The sequence below is a fragment of the Parasteatoda tepidariorum genome, chromosome 8 (assembly GCF_043381705.1).
Source record: "Parasteatoda tepidariorum isolate YZ-2023 chromosome 8, CAS_Ptep_4.0, whole genome shotgun sequence".
Taxonomy (NCBI): Eukaryota; Metazoa; Arthropoda; class Arachnida; order Araneae; family Theridiidae; genus Parasteatoda; species Parasteatoda tepidariorum.
The window spans coordinates 22,234,367-22,255,315 of NC_092211.1; the positions used below are offsets into that span (position 1 = coordinate 22,234,367).

At 27.9% G+C, this 20,949-nt stretch overlaps 1 long non-coding RNA gene across 1 annotated transcript; it reads right to left on the reverse strand.

Annotated features, from left to right (window-relative positions):
- Positions 1-2,694: 2,694 nt before the first annotated feature.
- LOC139426300 (uncharacterized) lies at positions 2,695-16,519 on the reverse strand. The gene is made up of 3 exons (XR_011637523.1): positions 16,378-16,519; positions 5,303-5,492; positions 2,695-3,685 (listed from the first exon to the last, which is right to left on the reverse strand). It is a non-coding gene; the product is annotated as an uncharacterized lncRNA (long non-coding RNA).
- Between the last annotated feature and the right edge of the window lie 4,430 nt (positions 16,520-20,949).

The window sequence follows — 20,949 nt, forward strand, 5'->3', positions numbered from 1 at the left end:
TTTTTCTCTATTTATATTACTTTTTATATTACGGCTCATGCATTTATGGTGTCGAGTTTAACCATATTGCTGGACAATTTATTCTTTTCCTAACGACACGGTGTAGTACGAGAAGAAATGTGGTTTTAATTTAACACCTTTCTATACCATTGAGGAAACGATCTAAGGAAAGGTGTTAAAAAAATTTCTAAAAAAAAATAACTAAATAATAAACTGTTTATCTTACTATATAATAATATAATATTTTAAATTACCCTAAATTATCGAAATATCTGATGCAATAAACAACATACTTGTATAGAGTTATACTCTGAGGTGACAAACACACAGATGGCAGTAGTGTCACGTATAAAATGTATAAATGGGATGTGCACAGGCAGGACTTTTATTTGCGTTCAAGTCATTTATCAAAGAGTGTTCTTTTTATCGCATGATGTAAAGATGGCAGCAAGACTTGAATCAGCAGACCTTTAACGTAGAATGATTGAATTAGAGTTAGGCTCATGAAAATATTCTATTTCAGAAATTTTGAGAGATTTCAACATTTTATTGACTTGGCTGAGTGTACCTAATTTTAGGCATGATTTCAAGCCAGGGACAACGTAGTGGCTAACTGTTTGCACTGAGTGACCGAGATCGCCGACGCTTGCGTAAAATTTATAGTGTATACAGACAAGTAAGATCGCATGAAATAATTGCAAGCATCTATCTTGGACGTGAAATAGAAGCATCAGTTAGGACAGCGCGATGAATTTCGGCTGCTAAGGCATATGGAAGCAGAACACCAACTCTAGTGCCTTTACTAAAACCCCCATTATGAGTCGAGTGTTTTTACTAATAGACTTCATGCCATCAAATAAAGATATATTTCAATGAAAATGTGAAATGCCACGGGGATGAAAATTTTCCCCTTACCTTAATTGTTCTCACGGACCTTAATTGTTCGCGACCAGTTTGAATAAGATTCTGGGCAATGCCAGTAAATGATTTCCCTTCCTAGATCACACGATACGGACCCCATCGAACATTTATGGGTTATAATCAAGAGGACAGTTTGTACACAAAATATTACATCCACAATTTCGCAATTATGAGCATCTATTGAGGCAGTCTGGCTGAATATACGTGCAAGGACTTCCAACTACTTATTAAGTACCTGCCATGTCGAGTTGCTGCACTTCGTAAAGCGAGAAAAATTCCAATACAATGTTAAGAGTTATTCCATGACTTTTGTCATCTCGGTATACATTATAATGGTCAGTTTAAAGTTCCACTTCACTGAAATGCATAAAAAAATAATATTTTTAACACACAGTTACTTTATATGTGCATTTAAAATGACGTCATACATGTGGCTCTCCAACTATATTCTAACAAAAATGGCACTTGAATCTTAAAATCTTTTTGAGGGAGAAAATGACTGAATATGCAATGTTAAAAGTCACAAATTTAGACATCAATTTAATTAATGTGTAGGCCTAAATTGTGTCTCCGTGTGTCGTTTTTTTCATACGGTGTCACATTAAGAGCAATTTTTCAAAAATAACTGTTAAATATATATCTATTTTCATCAAAATATATCTTGTCTTTTAATATCAGTAGGATATTTTATACATTTTATCCAGAAAGTATAGCAAATAAGGGTGTTTCTTAAGAAAAATACTTACCAACGGATTTTTTTTTTTGACCAAAAAAGTATAGTTATACCTGGAAACGCCCCTAATCTCCTCTGTATAGTTCTCCCCCCGTTTTTAAGGATATAGTAAAAATTTTAGGGGTACGATTACATTTCTTCTAAACAGGAAAATGAGAATTCAATTCAACCCCATTTCTCTGAAAAATGGAGGGGGAAGCTTACAAAGGAGAGTAAAAGATTTTTTTAAATTTTACATATAATAACATACAAGAGCTTTCTGTAAAAACAACAAGTTTTGGTTATTAAATTTTCCGAAGAGAAAGTTTAATTTTTTTGGACAGTATAGTAAAATCTAGGAAATTTCATAGAAAGAAAGCAATTTGTTTGTATTGTGAACTGATCTGATTTAAATGAGTTGGAGCATGCAGAATATTCATTTTTTAAATTTTGAAAAGAGCTTTCTTAAATTTTTTTAAAAAAGATTTAAAGTTCTATATAGTTTATTATCAAAATTTGGAGTTAATTACTAAATGATTTTGCTATTAATAATATGTAAGGTAAAATTTTTAGAGGAGACACTTGTTAAAAAAGTCATGCCAGTTTTCCAAATTGCCTGACCATTACCAGAATATATAAAAGCCGCCACTTTAACAAAAATCCAGAAACTTTAATTTTGAATGATTAAGGCTAATAAGTCAAAAATTTCATATTTCTGGATGAATAAATAAACATTATTGCTTTGTAACATTATAAATAAACATTATTGTAACCGATGAGGCATAAGTTTGCGGACTGAGTTAAAATAGATGAAACCTTTAAAGGCTTATATCCTTAAATTGTTCACAATTTTTTCATAACAAGGATGTAAATTTGAGGATTATATATTAAGTAATTGACAATTATATTTACCTCAAGTATAAAATATTCTAATATCATGAAAGTATTTCTTTTCACATGAAAATTTTAAGTTACATAAAGCATTACATGAAGCAGATAAATAATAAAACATTATTTTTGTTTTTTTATTTTTATTTTTTTTCCATTTTTGTTTTAGGAATCAGTTACAACTTATTGAACCTATGGATTTCAAGTTCAAAAACAGAGTCTACCCTTTTCGGGGCCCATATCACACAATAGTTAATAGTCGTTCACATAGTTTCTTTTTACAAAAATATTCTGAGTTTTCAGATACAAATTTTTTTGAAGGCACATTTCTCACAATAGTCTTTTGCAATTTTTGAGATTTTATTAAAATCTCGAAGGAGTTTACAGGTTCAAATTCAGAGTCCATCTTTCTAGAGGCTCATCACACGAACGTCATGAGTTGCTCAAAATTTTTAAGTTTTTATGTTTCGGGGAGTTTTCAAGTTCAACAACAAAGTTCACCCTTCTGGGGCTCATACCACACAACAATTAATAGTCATTCCCATTATTTTTATTTTTAAGAAAATATCGCTGATAAATCAGAGTTCGCCCTTTTCAAGGCACATTTCTCGCAATAATTAATAGTCTTTCACAATTTTTGAGATTTTATTAAATCTCGGGACAATTTTCAGGTTCAAATTCAGAGGCCACCTTTCTAGGGGCTCACATCTCACAAAAGTCACAAATCGTTCAAAATCGTTAAAAGAGTTTACAGGCTCAAAAGTAATAAAGTCCACTCTTTTCAGACTTGATATCTCGCAATAGTCAAACAGTCTTTGAAATGTTACGAAAATGTTGCTCAAGTCTTTGGTTCAATAACAAAGTCCACCTATTTATGGGGTAATACCACACAGTAGTCTTATCATCAGTTGTTCAAAATCTTTGAATATTTACGTAAATGTCTGGATTTTTTTTTATTTTCAAAAATAGAGCCCAGCCGTCAAGGGGCTAATATCACACACATATTACACACCAAATTCTTCTCATTTATCTTGGAAATGTAGAGAAAGTATTGAAGTTCAAAGAAAGGATTATTTAATCCTGACAATCAATTAGATCATTTTTGATCTCAGAATCACCTGTGTCCCTAGGATCACCGGAACATGATGCATCAGGAAATTCTGGCTATAAGAGAACAATGGAAAGTCAATAATACAATAAATTAGCTGAACATATGTTCAGAAATCATATATTAATCATATTATAAAAAAATCGTTTAAATCAAAAGTAAATATTTAAGAAGGTTTAAAAAACAGAACATATCACATATCAATAGCATATCGCAGTTTCGTATTGTCTGAAAACATTGAAAACTTTTTACAATCATTTGAAAAATTTAATATTCAGTATGCAGATCTTTGAATTGAAAAAAAAACTAAATATAGTGAAATTCCAAAATGCTTTCGAAATGATATCAATAGTTTTCGTATTAAGAAATTCAATATATTCCCTTTACTTTTTCTTCGATTTATGGAATGGAAATAGGCACTTATTGCTTTAAAAACTTTATTTCTAATAATATGGAAATTTTAAACAAATAAAACAATCCAACTTATTTTTCTAAAAACAATGTTTGCTAGTAAAAACTACAAACGATTTTTGTGGTAATCACCTTAGACAAAGTTAACATTTATGCTATATTCCGTAAAAAAAGTCTGAGCTAAACTTTTAAATGAGAAATTAATAAAAAAGTAAGCATGTCAAATGTAGCAATTTTAATAATAATATCGTTACATTTTTCTTAGACTTCTGTAAAAGTTAAGACATTTGAATCAACGCTGCATAATTTCCATGCTTAATATTAAGTCCAAAATTTCATAAAATGTCTATTAAGTTTAAAACAATCACTTGTTAGTCTAATACTTACTCAATGAATATTATGAAATTATACCTATGCGGTTTCGGTTTTAAAAACTCTAAAAATCCATCATTATTTCAAGTTAATACCAAATCGAATGTTCAGACAAAATTTAACCCACTGAAGGTTCTTTGCATAAAAAGTTGTATTTTAACATGCAATCATCTCCGCATATCAAACCAGTTATTCCATGTTTTTTTTTGGGGGGGGGGGAAATAGTCTCGGAGAGAAAGATTATCCCAATTCTGCCCATTTTCTAAAGAGCCAGTGGGCTAAAGGGTAGAGTTAAATCTGAACACCAAAAATCTTATACGGAGTCAAGTGTTTTTTTCCATTTATGGTTTGAAAAAAGCCGGATATTCTGTTGGCATTTTTGAATGCTCTGTAAATTTTGGAAAATAAAAGTAAATTGTTCAACTTAAAAAAGTTTAAAAATAAAGACCAACCATATATCCATAGTTGCCCCAATTTTTCTCGTATTCGCAAGAAAAGCTGGATTGGAATATAAATTTATTTAAAACAGTGTTTAAGAGATGAGTAAAAAAGTTATGAAAGTTAAAAAAAAGGTAATAACATAATTATAATAAAAAAGTTATGCTACATGAGAAAGAAAGAAGAAGTCCACCTTCACACTTAAAATTCGAAACTTTAACAGATGTCCAAGATGTTTTTTTTTCTCATTTACAACTTGAATGGTGCTAATGAAAATTCTATATAAGATTTCAGCTTTCCTAAGTATGGTTGGTTACATGCATGCTTATAAGTTAAGTAACAAAAGAATATATTTTTCTCCGTTTGTTTGTATTCATAAAAATAGAATTGTGAAACGAAATTAAATTTAAAATAAAATGAACACTAATCATGCAAGTAAGCGAAATAATTACCTTAGCCAAATTCAGATCTAGATATTCTGAGCCAATTCTTCCTACAAATGGCTTAATCACATCATAGTTGTCCAAAACAACATCTTTGAAATACGATTTATGGTTGAAAGGTTTACCCTTATTTTTCTCAACCACTCCTTCGTCCACCAAATAGCCATACTTTTTCACGCCAGATCTTTTGACGTTGACTCTAAAAGGAAAATTAAAATAATAAAACATGGCCTTATACCTTCATTTTACAACCTCAAAATATGATTTCCCTTTTTGCTATTTTAAATAAATATCTTTCAAAACGTAAAAAAAATAATCATAAAGAAAAACATTTAAGTTGTGAGCCTATAGTGCCACAAAAATAGTGACTGAGTATGGAAAATTACCCAACTCAACTTTTTAGAGCACTTTTTCTGTAGCATTTTTAAATTTCAGTTTAAAGCGTTTTAGCTTCTTTTTTTGGCGCACTTTACGTACCTCCATTTCATTCACTACTCAATGTGATTCTATACATATAAATATGATAATGATAAATGGTGTTAGAGTGATTTGCTATTTAAGTTTTGAATTAATAAAAGCCATCAATTATTCCTTGAATTAATTGGAGCCTCAAAATAATTGGTTTCAAATTTATGTGAACAATATTGTTTCGTATAGTAAGAACGGAATTAAAGCCGTCGTCCTTTTGCACCCGACATTCTTTCCGAGTGCTAAATGCATCAAAAAGATGCCAATTAAAATGCAACAAACATTTTATTTTTATTTAAATTTTACACTATAGTTAATTTCATTCAATACTATGGCAGAAATCAAATGGCATATACTTCCATACTAATTCTGAATTCAATATTATAGACTGATACTTTTACCAAATCTAATAACCTTTTGCACACCAAGTAATGCTTTGCTGAATGGTGAGAATTCAGTAGGCCCTTGCCTTGGCGATAATTTTACGTTAAGTTTTGCTGAAAATCCGTTTCTGGTTACCATAGTATACTTTGCTTTTAATAAGTCATATTCGACTAACCGCAACTATTGTTTACCGTTATGTGATTGGTTCTTGTTTTTTTTTACTTCATATATCTTGGTTTATTCCAAAATTGCGATATCTAAGAAGGGTCTCTCATTGCAAACTGTTGAATTTAAAACATTTTACTGAATATATGTATTGTTATAAATTCTATGGTGGCTAATATTTATTTATAAAAATTCATAGTCTTCATTTCATTGGCTATATTTTTTAAAATAGACTACTCTAAATAAGAATAAGTTTCATTAATATAATTGTACATTGAGTATCTTATTAGAGTTAATTAGACAATCTTCAAGAATGATTTTACAAAAAAAAAAACATAAGTGAATTCCACCAATTTTTATACTTTAGTTTTAGTTGCAAAGTAAAGGTAAGCGTGTATTCAAATCATAGAAATTATAATATAGAACAAATATTGTGAACTATAATCTTTACTTAATACTTGTAAGACTTGTAGAGTTAGAAAAGTAACAGTATTTATGCGGCAATAGTTCAAATTAATATACCAATAATGATTATGGATGCAATAAATTAACTTACATTTGCTTTCTAATCCACTTTTTTACACCAAAAGGCATTTTGAAATATCTCAAGAGCTTAATTAAACCTCTTTTCAAACAGTTTTTCAAGAATGACGCTTTTTTTGGAATATTGCTATTTTAACAATTGATTTTTTTGTTAAATAGAGCAATATTTGAAAAAACCATTACCATTGTTAACAGTTCCATATAGTTATAACCAATGTGTATCATTGTTGATAATTTTTATAATTAATTATTGCGATTGAAATGACTTAGTTTAAGATAAGTATAAATTTTTAGCGGAAAAAAATGATCACTTTAACAGCCGTAGTAGAATAAATAAATTTGTTATATTCATATAAATTAAGCATTGTCTTAAGAGTTTTGAAAATTTTGAAATTAGAATTGCAAATTCAAGAATTAATACAAAATGTTTTTCTTTTCTTTCTACTTTTTTTTTAAGATCATGCTTGCAAATAAACCTTTCAGTAAAGCTGTTGATTAAATCAGGAAAAAAAATATTTGAAATATTTTATTCATTTTAATTGATGTAGTTTAAAATGTCAAATAAGTTAAGAAAAAAGTAGAGAGGACCGCAAATAATTGGAGTTTGCCGACAAACAATTTTTCCATAAAAAGAGAAAAAATTCTGGCCGGTGAAGGTACTGGGAACTAGATGACTTTTCGAGTAGCTAGAATACTGAAAAGCTGGCTGGAGTTTTTAAATTATAGTACTTTAAGATTCTATTTTCCAATGAAAATGAATTGAAGAAACTACTCAGAAACCAAAAATCCAAAGTTCTTTATCAAATGTCTAGAAAACATGAATATCTCGTTAAAACAGCAGATAGAGGTCTTTTTTACAGGTCTCTACTAGATTTACTAAACTCAAAATTCCTCTACTGAGTGGTGTAAATATTCACACTGAGGCACGGCACTCTCCCCTACAGCAGTTTATTAAATGCTTATTTATTTAGACATTAAAAATAAACACATTTCACTACTGTGCAAATATATTTTTCAAAGACGAATAGCTATAGAACTATCTTCAGAGTAAAATTAGGCAATGACTCAGTTTTAAGAAAGATTGTTAGAATTCATAATTTGCAATTCTTAAAAATGATGATTTCTGAGTAACTAAGAACTAAGATTCTGAAAAAAAAGTTTCAACTTGTTTTACATAATGCAACCAAAAGATATTTTTTCTTACCATATTTTCCTGAAAAAATTTCTTTTTATTCTTATTTATGCTAATTCAAGCATAATAATTTCAAAAATACTTCTACTGTTAGGAAATATTTTGTCTTTTTTCGTGTTTTCGTGGTAGAATGTATAGCTTCTTTTCGAAGTTAAATCATAGCTGATTCTTTTTAGATAGTTAAGAGCTAGATAACACAATAAATATAAACTATTATGTCTAGTCTATTCCAAGCGCTTGATTTCATGAGCGTCACTTCATTCTAGAAAATTCTCAGAAATTTCATTTAGTTAAAAAAATTATGCATTTTTAGGCAATATACAGTTTTAGCCAGCTATTTTTTTATTGAAACATTTCACAATTGCCAAAAGTTTTGATTTTTAAAATATTTTTTAAGAGTAAAAAAATAAATATTAATTTTAAAATTTAACCAGAATGAAAACAATGACATCAAATGTCGACGAGTCATAAATTGTTTGAATCACACGTAATTTAGATTACATTGTATTAAAATAGGAAAAATATTTCTAAAATACAAGGAAATTCTCTCCTTTTCGGAATACAATGTCACTATTTATGTGCTTCAGAAACAAAAACTGAGATTATTTTGTACTTGAAATAAAATAATAAAAATATATTAATAAGCTATTTAATTAAAAAATAATAAACAATTTGTCTCCTTATGCAATAATGGCACTTTAAATAACCTTAAATTACCGAAATACTTGATACAAAAACACCATACTTGTTTTGAGTTATAAAAACCCGGTCCGTTTATTGAAAAGAAAAAAAGCAATTCCCCTTTAAATGAATTTTTAAAAAAACTTTATTTCAATCCTGCTTAATAAGAAAAATTTAAGTGATCCTGTGATGTTCAAAAATATTAGACTTCCAACAAACCTTTTAAATTACCCTTTTTAGAAAAATTATTGCATCTATAGTTTTTAGTTTTTACATACTTCTTTAGGACCTCAAAATAAATTATAAATGCTCATTTTTTCGCTCCATACTTGGAACAGGAATATCTAACATTAAGAGAACCTTAGAGTTTTATCGTCAGAAAAATCAAATTTTTCTATTAATTAAAATTAAGTGCTTGAATTATCTAAGAAAAATTTAAAACTATGTGTTGTATATATAATATATATATTATATATAGAATAGAAAGAGAGCGACTTGAACCAATGATATAATTATTTCATTTTTAAAGAGCAAAAAAAAGGATAAAAGGCAGAAGAAGGATGAAAAATCTAGAAAGACATAAAATATATATTTTTATGTAAAAAAAAATAATAGTTGAGTGCTTTTAGTCAATAGTTTTTCTTAACTCTTAGAGAAGCACTAAAAGTCCTGATATGTTACATATGTATGTTCTTTGAACATTACTTTTTAACATAAAAGCCACTACATAAAAATTCTTTGAAAAACTAGAGCCGTTCTATTCCATATGTAAAGTCAGCTCTACTCACTGATAGAAAAAGAACGTTGTTTTTATTTCTCTCGACTTCTTAATATTTGAATTTGAAATGTGTTGTTTTGTATAAAAAAAAATAGAGAGAGAGACACAGAGAGAGAGAGAGAAAATAAACAAAAGAAAAAACATAAATAAAAAAAATAAGATTTTTTGAAGGGAAAAAACATCTTGCATGTTATTTTAGAAAACTCAGAAATTTACATTCCCTTAAAAAGATATTTTTCCCCATTGAGAACAAAATAAAGATATATATATATATTACTTATAATATTGTTATATATTTATACTACTTATAATATACTTATATATTTCTATTATTAGTTATACAGACATATTTATGTTATCAACTATAGCTACATATCTTTTTATTAGAGAAATGATATTTGCAATTCATAAGCAGTAGCATTGCACACTGTAAATAAGTATAAATATTGATTTTATATGTAAAAAAAATGCAAGATGAGCAACTTTAATCAAATTGCTACTAATGTTTTCAAGACTATTAAATAAGACTACATGCTTGATCTCAGCCGGTCAAGCCTGCATGATCAGCCGGTCAGGTTGCCGAGTGGTTAGCATGTTAATTGCGAAGCCCTGCTTGTTTAAATTCCGCTCAGGGCAATAATACATCTTTTTGTGAGTTGTTCTTTGTTGTGTTAATGCTACCCACGCTATGAGCGAGTCTGTAGCAGTGTGGCGTGGATAATATTACTTCGCCTCCAAGTCTTCGGTTCACAAATGCCTACCGGGTAACGTTAAATTAGCAACATTTACGGCATTTTTTGTGGCAAAGAACAAGAGGTTCAGAGACTGCCGTTAGAAAAAAGAAATTGTTTCGAGATAATATTGTGGTTTTGTTAAACTACTTAAAAATACATAAAATCTACAACTGCGATAATTTTCGTTATTTTAATATAACAAGAGGTTCAGTGCCTGCCGTTAGGAAAAAGCGATTATTTCAAGATATCATTGTGGTTTTGTTAAAGCTACTTAAGATTTAATACAATCTGCCACTTCGATTATTTTAATATAGGTTATGGTTTTTTTTTTCAAATTTTAATGTATTGTTTAACAATTTGTCTTACTGCTGCCCCTCTCGATAACTCAAAAGTCCACAAAAGTAAAGTTAAAGTTATAGTAAATTTTTAAATTTAATAAAAATTATTGTTAAACATTTTATCAAGAGGATATTTTTGCAACTGTTTATATAACTTTATTTGAATGTTTTATTATTTATTTCTACCTTTACTTCTAATGCATAAACTGAAGAGTGAACATTCCAAATATATTCCAATCTCATTTCCATAAATATTTTTAAAAGTTCTATTTTTTGAAACCGTATTTTATTTATTTATCTATTTATTTTAACTTTATTAAATATTAACTCAAGCAAAATTTTAATCTGTGATAAAGAACGAGATAGAAAAAAGCTTTTAAGACTTCTAAGGGCCTAATTGCGATTAGAGCTTCAAAATAAATTATTACATTTACATTGTTTTGAACTAAATGAACATTGGAAGTTCAGCAAGTAATTATGCCTTTCTTTTCAATAAAATAGATTTAATTTACTAATGGATTTATTTTTTTTTCTCCAAGAATCTTGAAATGAGTTGTACCAGAAACAAATTAGTGTTCGATTATGCATTTTTTAATTTAATTAATTTTAATTTATATCAACTTATTAGACGGTATCTACATAGTGCCAGATCGCTAGCTATAACATCATTCTTTTTCTGTAAAAAGTAGATTATTGTCTTGGGTTGTTCGGAAAGTAATTTAATCTTTTGCCAACAGAGGACTTAATTATAGTTTCTCAACTTCAACACTTGAGCCACATATTCACTATATGTTTTGACAACAGATAAATCAAGACAAGATTCTGAATATGCTTGACTGATTCTATGCAATAGTTTTTGTTCGTGCCTTTTAATAATGAAAAAAAAGAAAATACATAGTTTCGAATTTTTATTCTTGTTTTTTTACTATCGAGAAAGTAACAATTCTGTTTAAATATCGGCTCATTCTGCCAACGTTGATCACCCAATTCAATGCTCACCTGTGTACCCCGTCGGCATCAGGATTGGATAATAACAACAAAACTATGTGTCAGAGTTAGGGATATATGTCATCTTGATTGTGCCTCGAAGGAAGATAGCCTCTTTGGCGTTATTGATGCATTAACTTTTTTTCATACTGCTATATTAAAAAAGTATTTTATAGAAAAATACTTTTAAAAATTATTCCACATAACAAAATAAACTTACTGCCTCCGTCACCGCTCTCTTAGAGTCCATTAAATGAAATCATTGACTTTTAAGGCTATTAAATGATATGGTATATGAAATTTTGTAAATGAATTCCTTAGAAGTGTTGAGAAACATCTGATATAAAAATGTTACGCATACGGTTCTTTTCATTTTAACATGCAATTCAATTTAGCAGAAATTACGTCAGAGGCATAAGAGCTTTTTACAGCTATCTGCTATTAAAATAAACCACGTGAAAAGTAGTAAGTAGTTTTGCTTTCAAATTAGTTTGGAGTAATTAAATAGTTTATACCGATTAACTTCATCCGATGTAAATGAAAGACTAATAACAAAAAATATTTCTTAGCAACCACGTACTTTTAAGGCTAACGATAAAAATGTATTTTAAAAAATGAATTAGTTAAGGAGCTATTTAAATTTAATATATTTGTGTTTCTATTTTATCTAAAAACTTAACTTAAACAAAAATATTTTTACCTTCCTTTGAACGGGAGTTTACACTATACAACGCGAGTTTATGCGGAAGTTCTTTCAATATTAAAATAAACTATATTAAGTGGGCATTAAACTTGGGTGTAAAACAAGACAAAGAAGAGAAAAGACGAGCAAAAGTGAGCAGAAATTGGCGTTATTACATTTATGAAAAAAAGAAGGTTATTGAAGCAAATTATCCATTTTTTAAAATTTTTTATTCATGATTTTTTGCATTTTATATATAAAGCATAAAGAACATAAATTTATTATCAAACTTGGAAATATTTGCCTGAAGAGAAATTTTATCCAACGTATTTAATTTAAAAGGGAGTTTATAGCAGTAAGAAAAATTCTTTCTCTTCTTCGATGCAAGCACGAAGATAAAAAATCAGATATATTTATTTAGAATCTATATTTAGTGCAAATTCGTTTACAAAGTATACTAAATCTTAAAAGTAAAGAACTCAAATTTCCATTTAATAAGTTTATTTATTAATTAAAGATAAATCTCACTTCAAACTATATGCATTAAGAATTTAATCAACATAAAAATTGCATATTTTTTGATAATAATGGATCTGGAAATAATTCATTCTGCAGTTTTCTCTTCATTCTGTATAAATACTAAATTTAATTATTTAGATTGAAACAGCTTTCAATTAATTTTCCCATCAAATATTTAATCCCTTAATCCATTAATTTTTGTTTGCACCGAAACTTTCAAAGTTTCATATTTAATTATTTTCCCAAAAGATTAGTTCGGTTTATTTTCGGAGAATTTCATTAACACGTTATCTTTAATACCGCTATAATTAGTTGGTATTGTTCTGAGCGTTTATAGAAATAATCTTTATTTCTGCTTTTCTGCCGATAAATAATACATAGGTTATTAAATTGGGACGACATAAATTATTTATATTTTAAAGTGCAAAACATATTGTGGTGAAATACTTATTATTTACTAAACTAGTAATTAAGAGAATTAACTAAGTATTAACTAATTAACTAAAGATAATGGGTGCTTTTATTAATTCAAATAGCATTAAGACTCTTCTGTTCCATAAATTGCATTGCTTAAATCTAAACTAAGAATTGTCAACAGTATCATGTAATAACTTAATAATATTTCGGTGTAAATTACATATTATTTATTAAATTTTCAATTACAAGAATTTATTAAATATTTACTAATTAATTGAAAATAATAACTGTTTTTATGTATAATAAAGTAATTATTACGCTGCATTAGACTTTATTAATGACAACTAATAATGTCATTTTGCTAATACTAAATTAGTCGTTTATATCTAAGGTAAGAATTTTCAACAGCTTGCGATAAAAAATTAAAAACTTACATAATATTTTATGTAAGTTACATATTATTTATTAAACTATAAATTGCAAGAATTTACAAGATATTTACTAATTAATTTAAAATATTAATTACTTTTGTCAATTTGGCCATTAAAACTCATCCTAATGTTACACTACAAGACATTATTATTGACATCTGTAATTAATAATACAATTTTAATAATACAATTTTAATAATACTAAATTAATTGCTTACAATTATACCAAGAATTTTCTACATCATCTTATAGACATTATAATATCTACATAATCCTTCGATCCATATAAAACTGTTAAGGCATGCAGTTTCTAAATTAACTTAATTTGTCAACAATATTGAAATTGGTATAAAAGTTATCAGTAATTTATGTATGTGGATAAATTAATGGACTTACCAAAGTTAAGACCAGAAAATGCTCTTATTTCTAACATTAAGAAATAGTAAATCTAACGTTTTTAAAAGTTAAAAAACTAAATATATTTCGCGTGTTTTATATAGTCTCCAAGGTCTTAAGAACTAATAAAAATCACGTAAGAAGTTGTAAACAAAATGCAAGATGCAAATGAAGAAGTGGTATTCTTCGTGCTACGTGGATAAAGCTGAATAGTGCAACTATAGTGAAGAGCTACTATAGCTTCAATATTCAAAAACATTTTTTTGGTATTGCAAAACAGAATGAGATAAGAAAACACATAGATGCTGAAAGAAATTAATGTGTTAGCAATTTCTGCTATTGAGGGCGTTCCACATACAAAATACGTCCTTGAACTTCGGCAGAATATTACAAAAATTTTGAAAATCTTAACGATCATCAGTAGTAGTTGTGATTTAAGAATGCACTTCCAGAGATAAGAGGGATCCTCGGTGATATATTACTGAACGGAAGTGGAGATGACTCATAACATGTGACAGCTCTAATATACCTGAAGGGTTATTTTTCAATTTCATTAATTTCTTAGGGGAGATTTTCTTAACTAATTATTTTTTAAAATGACAAATTTGATTTTTTAATCCAATAATTAATTATCGCTTTCTTTAATTGAAATATAATTCTATCATTTTAGAATTTAAAGAACTTATTAGCTTCACATATCAGAGCAGGAAAAAGAAAGCAGGAAATTTTTTTGCTGACGCTTTCTCAGGCGAACAGCTTACAACAATAAATCTTGTTACCTTTTGCTTACTATCAACTTTACTGATTAATTATATATTTACGGTTGTTCATTCAAGGTCAATAATCAAGTTAAATACTGCGTACGTTGAAAAGATTTTCTTATCGCTAGAAAGGCTTTATTTTTCTAGTTTCTGAGTATACCGCTAGATGGTCTATGATCATGTATTTTGAACCAATCAGGAATAAGTTTACCTTGCAATGCATTCTGGGTTGTCATCTATTTTATAGAAGTTGAAGCTTTTGCTCAAATCATTCAAAGCAGCTTTTTTTTTCCTGGTGGTCTTTTTAATTTTAAGTTACAAAATGTGTGGTATTATTCGAAAAGCTGGTGAAATAAGTATTCTTCTGTTCATTTTGATGGATTTGGTTTAATCTTTAATATTTTATAGCCCAATAAGTTTTATTTAATTTTAGTGTTACCAAGGCTCATTTTTTTCGCAACTAGCATTCCATCCGCAAAGTATCCTCGAGGAGAAGATGTTTTTACTTTCAATGCACTTACTTATTACTTTTACAACAAAAGAATTTAGATAAATATGAGACGATACAAGAAATATCGAGAAATGTACTATCCATCAAAGGAAGGAATTACTCTAATACCTTACCACTTTATTCATTTGGATACAGTTCATTACTCAGAGAAAAAAATCGACTGACAAAAGAGAGGTCACCCTCTCTACGAATACTTCATTCACTTACCATATAATATCAACCAGTGGATGTTTATTATGATATAATCATAGGCAAAAATACGTAGCAAAATGTAGTTATAACTGACATTGGCGAAATCACCTTTCTCAAAAAAATTGGTACTTGTCGAAATGGGAATACGATTACGACGAATTTAACTCTAAGTGATTCCCAACTGGAAAAACTCTTTTCATTCTGTAAATATCAGCTATACAATTTGTGTTGTTAAAATATAAATATTAATGGAGTTTAAAAAGATGTTTCGGAACATCTTAACGCATCCTGTGTTAGGGAAAGCTCCTAGAGACGATGAAACTATCACAGAAACTTTGAGACATCTCTTACGGGCTGAAATATACGAGCAGTTAGCTCATAACAAAGACAGTTTTCTTAATATGGTTAATATGGAATTAAGTCATTTAGAACTTTCATTCCATACACTTGTAATGTTCTCTAAATCTGCTATAAACATCAAACCTTATGAAATTGATAAAAATATAGATAATACTGGTAAAAACAAAATCGCCTCATCCTATTTCCAATAAAATTTTATTTACTTTCGTAACTGCTTAGTTCCCAGATTTCATCCCTTTTTAGATATGCTTCAAATTGTTAATATATGAAAACAAATGGCTTTTAGTTTCATAGTAATTAAAATACACTGAAAGACACTGGTTGTGACAGCAAATTGCTATTTCAAACATAGCACAGATCTGGATGTGGTGTTCTTCTTGTAATTGAATATTAGTCTTGTAAATTTTTTTGCAGTGCATACATCTAGTAAAATTATTTCCTCAGACTTACTTCCATTTAATTCCTAAATTCTTAAATTGAAAGTATAAGAGATTTCGATTTAACAAGTGAAAAGAAAAAAAAATATTACAAAATCTTTACTTTACCACTATTAAAAATCCTGCCATAAGTATGAGATGCACTTAAATAAAATATATCAGATTAATCTTTACTCAACAGTTTTTTTTATCTAGTACTTATAGATATTCTTTTTTCGTATGTGAAATAAACACGGGGAATGATATTGCTTTACAACATTTTCTGCCTCTTATATCCACGTATATAGCTTTTCTTGAAATTCTTTCCATCTTACAAAACCATCTCGTGAAATGCTGCGTAAATATATATGACAACAAGTCAAAATTCCAAGAAAGCCATATCCAAAAAGCATGGCTTTCACAATGCAACACTTACAGTTGATAGAATTCCTTTTATTGCTCAGATCGTATTAAAAGCAAATGTCTACTTTGTTTCAGACATTTATACAAGCTTTTATATCAATAAAATACTAAAAAACTCACGAAAGTTTCCAGCTGTCTCCGTATAAGGAAATGGTTATACTTTCTTATAAAAGTCACTTTGGGTGGCTGACGTTCCATGCGTTATTCATTATTTCAAGTGTTTATTGCTTGTGATAAGTATACACGATATAACATAAGTTATTTTTTAGGAGCTCGCATTTCCTTCTGTGAACTCTCTACAAAAGCAGAAACAAAATATATATTTGAAAAGGAAATATTTGGAAAGAGATATTTTACAAAAAGCACCTTTCGCGTATTTTTTACTGTTGATATATTTTAAAAAATTAAAAATATTTTTGATAATTCGTATAATTCTGTAACTGAAACTATATATGAAGACGTATAAAAGAGTTATAAAGGAAGACTTTTATGCCAAACAAAAACTTTCATTAAAATCTGCCTCCTTAAAATCGTATGACTTGTTTCATATATACATCTCTAAGTATTTCATTTTTTGAGTTTTTTTTTGGTTACAACAATTAGTAAGATTCGCGAAAGCACTGATGGACAAATTTACCCTAATGTAGATTAACTATAATATCACTAGAACTCAAAGATGCTCATTCACTCTTTTTTTTTTACGTTTTTTTTAATTTTAGGAAATATGCTTATTTGGTAAACTTGATCTCACGGCCATGTGTTGCGTATCCTTCTCCACATTTCTGATTTTATTTTCTTTAGTCTGACTTCTTTTATAACTCTATTTGATTTCAATTACAAAAATAAATGTTAGCTTTTTTTTCAGCACTTTCCCTTGCGTTATTTTTGCTCAAACTCAGAAACGCGTTTTTTTTCGAGTTTTTGCGCAGAACAGATCTTACTTGCGAGAGTGCAAAATCTTTCTATTGAAGAAACTGTACACGACAGTACACCTGAGTGGCTTAACTCTCAAATGCAAACAAAATATCAAGAATGATTATATAATTTATCTAATTATTACAACAATAATTTATATAATTATAACACCTATTGTCAGTGAAGTTAAACGTAAGATCTTTGAGCTTAATCTCGGGGTGAGTTCCTTCACTTTTACAGTCCAGGTTGTCCCGTAACAGCAATCTAATAAGATAAATAAGATTATCATCAATAATAAGATAAATGATAAGATTATAGCAATCTAATAATAAGATTATCATAATATCACATCTTATGAGTAGTTTTCTTAAAAAAATCTGTTAATTTCAAATTCTTATGGCCCGAACATTCTGTATTTTAAATGAAATAGTCGAACATTTTAATTAAGGACTTTCCTAGTAAAACTTTAAAAAATGTGCAACTCTATTGCATATGACTTTAATAAATAAATTCCATTCCTGGCATTATTTTACTCAAAGAAAAATAATGGCTGTAAACTGTAAAACTTAAGCTTATCTTTGCATATATTTTATTCACGTGTTACTATTTGTTTCGCATACTTTCTATTTGCTTTTAAGAATTATTATATTCATCTTTTCTGAACATTCTTTAAATACTTTTGTCTTATTATTTGCGCATTTGTAAGGCACTGAGATTGAAAAATTCCATTTATTTCAAAGCAAATAATTTAGCTGGACTAAGTTTAGATAACCCTCGAAATATTGGTTTCAAACTTTCACTGCATTTTGTAGATAAGACTTCAAAAATGCCTGAGAATTTTTAAAAATGTGATGTAAGCTTTCTTAAAGTTGTAAATATTTTAACTATTTACTTTGATAAATGGAAATCATTCAAACAAAGAAATAATTGGTTTATTTCTAAATATTTTATCTGAAATTTTACATGTTCATTTCTTTTTTACGTTGTCTTATGAATATTAATGGATATAGATAAAGTGGATTAAAATTAGCAAAATGGGTAGAAAATAAAGTCGATATCCTCATATGTAAATAAATTTTTAAGCATATCTTGAAATATACCGACTGCCTTTTTGTCATTAACAAATGATTTTTTTTGCCCCTTGTAGCATAATTGAGTATATATTCATATTTTATTTAACAGTTAGGTCTAATACCAATATATTACATGTACAATTTGTTACTTGCATTTGTTACTTGCTTGCAGCCTCTAAAAACTTATATTAATAAATGGTGCATTGAGTGTAGGATTCCGTTCATTTTTTGCCTTCTAGAATACGTTGTCAGAAATAGAAATCTCTTTTTTGATAATTTAGCAATAAATGGGAAGTGTTTCGTTAATTTCGTTACGTAATTTGTGACGAAACGTGAAGTCTCAAATATGTGATGAAAATGCTTCCTCGACTCCAAACCTCATAGTAAGTGCATTGTGGGATATTGTTAACTAGAATGACGAAACCAGAAATAAGACCAGATAATCAAAAATAAAGTGTCAAGTTTATTTTTTATTGCCGACTGGTGTTTGGGGGCTAGGGAGTTGTACTCATACCGGGAAGATCCGGAGTTCGAATCTCGCTTTGGGTATGGGTATAATTTATCTCTCTGATCTATCTGTCCTTATTGTGCTATCTATACGGTGCCTACGTTAAATTGATTATAAGAAAAGTCAGAATATTAGACATTTGACACTAGGAGGGGATTTCTAATGGAAAAAAATAAAACTAGGAAATATTCCGATAATTTAGATGAAATTTGTTTCCTTAAAGAAATGACGATTTATAATTTGTCACTTTGACAAAATGTGTGTTATTTCATCACTTTGGCGAAATGTGCACTCGGAACATATACCAAGAAATGGTTTCGTAAAAAACGAAGAAAGATTCATGACATTTAAGAATCTATTTCTTACAGTGTATAGTAGAATGCTTTATAATATCTCAGCAAAAGAAAATATTGACCAAATAACAATGTTTAAACTAAAACGTTAAAAAAAGAACTTTTCAATCATTTTTATGGATAAATATGAACTTAAGAAATAAAAGGTATTTTACTTCCTAAGAATATTTGACGTGCAAGATTAAATTTGCTCGGGTTTTCTTTTCGATTTTTTTAATAATAGAAATAATAAAAGATTCGCAAACTCTGGGAAAGACTTATAATACTAATTCACATAAGAGTAATACATGTGAATATTCCTTAATTATTTTCTCAAGTTTGAGAGGTAAATTTGAAAGAAAAAAAATGGAGGATTTAGAAGTAATATTTATATTTCAATACATAATTCCTCGTGAAACATCTTATTTTTTATGTGTAATCATTATACTAGTTAATTTCCCAAATTAATTAAATACTTTGACACAAAGATTAATGTCTTCACTTGAATTAATTACTATAAAGATTTTTAAAAAAATGAATGAAAAATTATTCTAGCTTTACTTGTCTTTTTAAAATTTATCACCATCTGTATTTAGTAATTCTAATTTTTTACGCGAGGCGAGAAATAAAAACCATAAAATCTTTTTTTGGAGCAATCATTTTTCAGTATAAAGTTAATGAAGCTGAATGGATAAAAAAGTAGAAAATATTTTTGCAACTAATAGCATTTTCTAGTTCAATTTTTTATTTAGAAGATAATTAATTGTATACTGTTATAAAATCAAAGTTTAAATGAATTATCGTAAGTTACGATGTTAAGTATTTCACGAGTAATTAAAGTTTAAGATAAAGCTTAATATTTGGTTGATTAATATGAACTTCTTTAAAATGTATTATTTTTTTTTGTGAGTTACTATGGGAAAAATTACAGTTTTCATATTTTAATAATATTTAGTGGAACACAGAAATGTCAACCGTAGTAAAACAGTAACGAAGCACATTTTCTTTAAATTAGTTTATTTCAGCAAAAATAAATTGCTACACGTTATATTAAGAATAGAAAACTGGAAAAAAAGTAATGTTAGTAGATAAAATAATAAAATATATTATTATAATTGCGATTTATTATTTATTTCATTTAACTATTTTCTTTTCATGAACTTAACCTGACAGTGTTGAAATAAAAAATGTATATAATGTTACGTCAAGAAAATATAGTTTTCAAATTTTTCGCAATTGCTGTCGGAAATATTCATTAAGGAATAATAATGAATGCCAAATTATTTCTTTTACAATTTCATCCTGCCATTAACCTAAGGATTTAATTATAATTTTATTGCATTATTATTATAATTTTATTGCATTATTATTATAATTTTATTGCATTATTTTATACCAATAATTAATTTAAATTTTCATAATCAGCTTGATATTACAAAAGCAAAATGAT